The 7,413-nt window shown below is 34.0% G+C and overlaps 1 long non-coding RNA gene across 1 annotated transcript; it reads left to right on the top strand.

The window, feature by feature from the left end:
• Positions 1-2,944: 2,944 nt before the first annotated feature.
• LOC134235545 (uncharacterized) lies at positions 2,945-5,102 on the top strand. Its single transcript, XR_009985424.1, has 4 exons — positions 2,945-3,031; positions 3,148-3,269; positions 3,354-3,476; positions 4,755-5,102. It is a non-coding gene; the product is annotated as an uncharacterized LOC134235545 (long non-coding RNA).
• Positions 5,103-7,413: the final 2,311 nt, after the last annotated feature.

Raw genomic sequence — 7,413 nt, 5'->3', positions numbered from 1 at the left:
TTCTTGCTATTTGTTTCTGTGATTTCATATATGTCGAGTGCCTGGCTCAAAAATAAAGTGTCAAAATCTTCAAACTCAATTAAAAACTCAAAGTCAAATTCACTAAGAACGTTCAACATGTTGGAGAGCTAGCTTGAAATGAATCCTTTTTTTCTTATTATTGAATTTTGACACTCTCAATGAAATTTACGTCATCAGACATGCGACAAGTTGCTTACATCATAGATGCCTCGTACTATTGGTTATATCGTTTTCATGGGGCGTGGAATGATGTAACCTATACATATCGTTTATACTGAAATCTTGACCTATCGAGAGCAACGTTTAAATTAAAATAATTTTCAAATGAATTCTACAGGCTTATCAAATGACTCTTGCATGAATAACCAGTAAATAGTTTGTTTGGGAAAATAATTGTTTCAAAAAAAAAAATGAATGGATGTTGCCCGCTGTTCAGGTTTCCCCCTGGTGTCATAGAAAAGTGAAATGTAAAACAAACACTCACTCATAATACTATACACCACTGATGAATCCATAATCTATATAACTATTAAATAATTATCAATAATTAAAAGAGACAATGATATAAAAATAATGTGCATGGAAAAAATATCAAATATTATACAACTATTAATCACCGTAGTACATGTAAAATTACAGAAGAAAATCATTTAACGTTCACTCTGAAAACGTTTGACGTTGTTGAAAAAACATGACGTCATTATTAACCTGTTAAAGTATATTTGATAAAAATGAAGAAAAAAACCTACTTAGAGTAGACGTAGGACCATAAAAATTCATATTTGACAACTTCTAACCTTACTCTATCAGAATCCGTGAAAAACTCAAAATGCATAAAAATTGCCATAAGGACCCTTTTCACATGGGCGCAATCATATTATCACGATACTATTGTAAAGGCTTAGTGAACTAGGATAGGCCTAATGTTGTTTTTTTTAAAATACTGTTGCACCTGATTGTCTGAAATATAAATGCAGCAAGCCATATTACACAACACTGCAGAATTATACATACATGTACAAAATTTCAAAATAGATGGTTTTTCCATTGAGGTAAATTTAAAAGCAAGAGTTATTCCCCATGGCCGCCATGTTGTAGGGCAACATTCCCAGATCCCTTCATTATTGAAGGGTGAACCAATTTCAGTTTGTTATACTGGTTACTGAGGTGAAGTTAACTTGATTTTTCTTTTGAAAATACGTTTGTTAAAGCATCTGTTAATTCATAATCTTGAGATTGTAAATATTTTCCTCCATATATTTCTTGCATGTATGTTTAAAATTGGTTGCTCAAAGAGGAAAATTCACTGTTTTGCCCTACAAGATGGCAGCTAAGGGGAATAACTCCTAGGCAAAATATGTCAAAGAAGTAGGTAAAAGGATATGCCTGGTAAAGTTCTCATGAAAAGAGCTGCTTTTTTTTTATAAATATAAATATCAGCTGTTATAGCCATTAGGTTTTAACTTGTGTACATTCAAAAATATATGCTGATATAAAGAAGCTAATTAAGTTATCATGGTAGTACATTATATAATAGGCCTATCAAGAAGGCAAGACAGGAGTCTCAGGAGCGGATCCAGGAATTGAAGTTAAGGGGGGGGGGGAGTGCAAGAGTTTAGGCAGGGGGTCTGGTTGCCACTTTGAGGCCCCCAGTGGGTCCAGGGCAAAGCCTTGGTGGGGGTCCTGGGGGGAAGCCCCCAGAAGTTCATGGATTCTAGAGGTTTTGTAGGGTAACATTGAGGTCTACAGAGTACCGAGTAGACACATTTTAAGCGTTTTCTCGACAAAACTATGTTTAATGCTAACTTTGACAATTTTAGGGGGCGTGCACTGGGTGTGCATGCCCCAACTTAAATCCGCCACCGAGTCAAAGCCTAGTTACTTTCCAATAATGAGTTGTCATGTACAATATATACTCACTACTGTATAGGTCTATATATATTCTTTATTGTGGTTACTAAATAATAATGGCCAAGCTAAAAGCAGTTGCCATCCTATAATTTTTAGACTGGGTACGTAGGAAGGTAGTAATATTAAAGGCATTTTAAAAAATAAAATGTTTTCAGATTTTTTATTTCAGATTTCAGATAACAAATAATAGAGCTTTTCATAGACTGTCCCCCACTAAATATGAATAAGCTCCACTTGGCTTTATCTCTTCTCAAAATCACAGCTGTTTGGTAAACAACAATTGAACAAAGTCAAAAATAAAATATAGTTTTAATGTCCTAAAATATTGAGAAAAAAATTATTACAAATGGCTACAAAAAATTAATTGTGTCATGTGCATTTTCTATGGGACGGTAGGTAACTGCCAACAAACAAATATTTATTTAAGGCCTATGTTTTAAAATATTTAGTAAATACTGTACAATGTCATGTGTATTCTATACTTACAGGTATTTGCTAGTAATAAGCAGATGGTACTCCATGATACTCACAGCACTGATAGCTTTTCAAAGATTATAAAATTAATATGATACATGCAAACAGGCAAGAAAATTCTAGAATAGAGGGAAATATTTGTTGCAGATGTACCGGGTCAACAGGTGCGTGAAAGTCAGTCAAAATATTGGGTCTCAATCAGCTCAGTGGGTTAGTGTGCTGGCAATGTATGCCAGAGGCCCTGGGTTTGAGTCTTGGTTGAGACTTCACTTTTCACCACCTGTTACAGTTGTATATATTGATATATGAAAATAATACATGTATTTTATTATCACCTTGTACCCCAAGTAAAAAAAATCTATAGCAATTGTGTTAATTCAATTGAATGCATAGCAAAACCATTAGCTTTCAGACTAAATCAAGTTAAATTATAGTTAACTTTGTTAATTCATAGAATACTTGTGACTTGTGTAATAAAATATGTTACAGAGATAATGAACAAAATGTTATTGAACTGACATTTTTTGAGTTTTTCTGTAGGCACAGTTAAAATGTCAATCATCACAAGATCAAACTTCAATACCAGAGTAACCCTAAATCATCCTGATTTGTCAAAAGACTACATGTAAGTAATTTGTATTCATGAATATTTTAATTAATTTGGACACTTTAATCTTAACAATTATATCAAAGCTGCACATATTTAATTTTTGCCATCTAAACCAGAGTTCAATATTACAGAGAACAGTCTAGAGGTGGAAACTGATAGATCATTTGAAGAGGATCCTGTTAAAGCAGTCATAAATATGTTTCACAAAACAATGAACACCTTGTTACAGCATATCTTGAACAGCCTAGAACAGGTATTTGTTACTTTCACTCAAAATTGTTTGAAAACTCTAACAATACACAACTTGTAAGCTAAACTCTTAAGTTCAATATTACAGAGAACAACCTGGAGGTGGAAACTGATGGATCACTTGAAGAGGAAACTGTTAAAGCACAGAGACATGTACCAAGGAACAAAAAGACATGATTGTTGCAGCATATCTTGAACAACCTGGCATAAGGTATTTGTCACTATACTCAGGTCTAAAGAGTACAAATGTATTCACATATTTTTAGGTCACTTGAGTAAACTCAAGTTCAGGGTTTTGGTGCTAGGGCAGGGCTCTAATGAAAGATTATAAAGTAAAAAAATGCACGAATTCCTTGAAAACCTTTTCCTTTGCTCCTGGTTATTATTTCAGTCAGTGTTCTAATTAAGTACATATTAATGATGATGAAAGGTGCCTTTTCCAAAATGGTTAGTTTCAGATTCCCTGGGTCAGGGTACTTGGGATTGGGGTGGAATCACATAGTCTATAAATAAATTAATGCTTTGAAATTTTCTTTTTGGTAATAATCAACCATTTATGTGGAAATAAATTTTATGATAAAATTTCCAGAATTTTGAAATATGTGCCCCCAGGGTCAGTGGTTCCTGTGGGGTAGTCTGTGCACAACTGGTTAAAAAGTGGAAATGCATTTTCTCTTTGTTACTATGATCTAACTCTGGGTATAAGTAACTAAAGTAAGCAAGCTAAGTGTATTAGTTATGATAAGCAATAGTGCCTCTTTCAAAATTTTGAATTTAATGGCCTTTGATTTAAAACATGAACCAATTCAATTGTTGGACAGTTGTTACATGATACTCAGGTGACCTATAAGGCCCATGGGCCTCTTGTTTTACATCACAATTCTATAATGGAAACATTTAGATAGACAAAAATTGTTTGTGACTGAAAGGTCTAAAGGACTATATCCCATCTCTAACATAGGGTAATTTGAACTGTAGATATCATGATATGCTTTTAAAATATAAAATAATAACTTTCATGAAGATATATTCTAAATAAAAAGGCTGCTTTACTATCACCAGAGGCAGTGAAATAACTCTGCATGCTGTTCATGTAAGCAGTGTCAAAGTCACAGGGATTGAATTTTAAATTCTTGGCCATAACATAATAACTAATAATTGTAAAAGTAAGATCTAGATCTCAATATACTGTCCTAATGGTTGATTATAATTATCATTAAATACATTGTTTTAAATTTTCAAAACAGAGGTCATAATGCAAGGTAAAGTTTGCAGAATTTACAGAAATTTCACTAAAAAGTACAACTTTTTATATGATAGTTAGAAGAGAACATTATCTTACTTGGCATATAGCTGATCATGGCCAAGAAATATCAATCCTACTTAAGGGCATTTAGAGCATATATTTAAATCAGAAAATTTATTGTGCATTTTCCATTTTAATACACTGTATAACCTATGATAGAATGTTTACCATTTGTATTTTCAGTGTTTACTAACAACACCACCTCAACAGAACTTCAAGATAAAGAAATTTTATGTGATGAGAACCTCAATAAAGAAGATAGAAAAAGATCAATGGTTTTAGTTTTCAATGAAGAAGCTGATGTCACAAATGTCTTTTCTTAGTCAGGGAGTCCAGAAACAAGTTTTGATTCTTTAAAATTGAAAGTGACTTTTTGTATAATCATTCATTTCTTGTATCTGGATTAATTGACTAAGTAAGAAAAAAAAGAAGATATTAAATCCATGGAATTATCCAAGAAAAAAAATCATTTGAAGGAACTGCTAAGAAGCAAAAATTGTGTTTCCAAGGATTCGAAGAATAGAATTAATGGATTGATCGAATTTTGATATCAATTTCTAGGGTACAAAAAATATGCTTGTCATCGCATGATATTCATATGAAACCTGGGTTCTTTTTTCACATAAATTTCATGCGATTTTCTTTTCGCATGATATTCGTGCGAATTTCATGTAAAAATCACGATATTTTTATGCGAATATCATGCGACTTGTTTTTCGTCTCCTTTTCATGCGAAGAAATCGCATGATATTCGTGCGAATTTCATGCGAAAATCATGCGAGCCACTTTTCCCTGTGTATAAATATTCAGCAATAAGGCTTTTCATGAAGAAAAACCGATAGATTTTGCTTCTGTTTGGTATATGGTAGTTTGACATGCTTTTAAACGCTCATATATTAGATGAATGTCAAACATCTTGGCATTCAATGATATTTTTTTTTTTCATTTTTTGACGATAATACAAAAGATTAATAGATAAAAATTTGAAATAGAGTTTACAGCTCTTTTTATGAAAGTAACAGGAAGGACATTAAAAAATTTAAATGACTAAGATAAAATGTCAATATTTTTTATAAGAAATATTTTCTTTTATGCAATGCAGTGGATTTTAGGAGTTTATTATTATATTATTTCAGATTCCCTATAAATCAAACAAACAATATGGATGTTATTTTGCTTGTTTAATATGGCGCTTCTGGCCGCGGTGATCAATTTGCTGGGGCTACCACAGGGCTGCCCCACAATCAACAATCAATACAACAAACGTGACGACCCAAATCGGGCGGATCATGCACTGGGTAGGTCACAAGTGCATGAACGTCACCAATGCAATAATCAATCAAATTCAATCAATCAATTATTAATCAATCAGTCAATCAATCAATTCAAATATCAATCAAGTCAATTACTTGTCAATCAATCAATTATTAATCAATCAATCAATTCAAATATCAATCAAGTCAATAAACAATGGAATGAGCGTAAGAATATGTGTTGCACTCGTCCAATTGCGTTGAGGTGCGACGGAATACGCAAACACTAGGAATTCCAACCACGATAAGGCTGAAGTGGACGGTATCCCAAACAGCCAGTAATTACTGTATAGGTAAAACAGAGACTTCATCACCGCGACATTGGTTGATGCGGAATCCCAAACAGGTAGTCATCACGGTATAGGTAGAATAGAGACCTCATCACCGCGACATTGGTTGATGCGAACGCTGTACCCAACAGGCAGTCTTTGAAGAATACGCAATCATACAGAATTCACTAATGCAACACAAGTTGATGAAGACGCTGGACTAAACAGGGCACCATTGAGGAAGATTAGAGCACACGATTATCACTGCGACATTGGATGTTGTGGACACAGGCCAAGCAGGAAGTCTTCAGCTACAATGACATAACAAGAACAGCAGTATTTGTTCTAAAACAAGAGGAGGGTGGGTGGGGAAAATTAAAATATTGCAACAATTCAACTTCACAAAATTTTCCATGACCTTACCGTTTTATCGATTTATCAAGAAAGGAAGAGGAGGAAACAACTAAGTATTAGACTAGTATATGTATATGGACCTAAATTTTCCGGATTGATAGGTTGGGACTAAAGGTACATATAATTATATATCTGTAAGGGCTTAAGATATCCGGAATGGAAGGACATAGGGTTACTGAAATAAACTCACTTATCCGAGACAGGCTCGTATAAGTGGTATTATTTCAGATTCCCTATAAATCAAACAAACAATATGGATGTTATTTTGCTTGTTTAATATGGCGCTTCTGGCCGCGGTGATCAATTTGCTGGGGCTACCACAGGGCTGCCCCACAATCAACAATCAATACAACAAATGTGACGACCCAAATCGGGCGGATCATGCACTGGGTAGGTCACAAGTGCATGAACGTCACCAATGCAATAATCAATCAAATTCAATCAATCAATTATTAATCAATCAGTCAATCAATCAATTCAAATATCAATCAAGTCAATTACTTGTCAATCAATCAATTATTAATCAATCAATCAATTCAAATATCAATCAAGTCAATAAACAATGGAATGAGCGTAAGAATATGTGTTGCACTCGTCCAATTGCGTTGAGGTGCGACGGATAACGCCAATTGCAAGGGCCATGAATACTCGTGTCTACTACGAGTAATCATGGAACTGCAACCGCCACCAATGGGGTGCCAAGAACCATGGTGACGGCGGCAGTACCTCAACGCAAATGGTCACCGTCGACCAGGGCCTGCTCATTCATCAATAAAAATTTACAGAATAAGTGATTACACAAGTTTTACAAAAGGAGCCAAGGACTTGTCCGTATAAAACAACTAC

This window comes from Saccostrea cucullata, unplaced genomic scaffold, assembly GCF_032062105.1.
Source record: "Saccostrea cucullata isolate Sc308-1 unplaced genomic scaffold, CSIRO_AGI_Scuc_v1 ctg969, whole genome shotgun sequence".
NCBI lineage: Eukaryota > Metazoa > Mollusca > Bivalvia > Ostreida > Ostreidae > Saccostrea > Saccostrea cuccullata.
The sequence above is the reverse complement of the archived record's forward strand: the minus strand, read 5'-3'. Positions and strand labels throughout refer to the sequence as shown.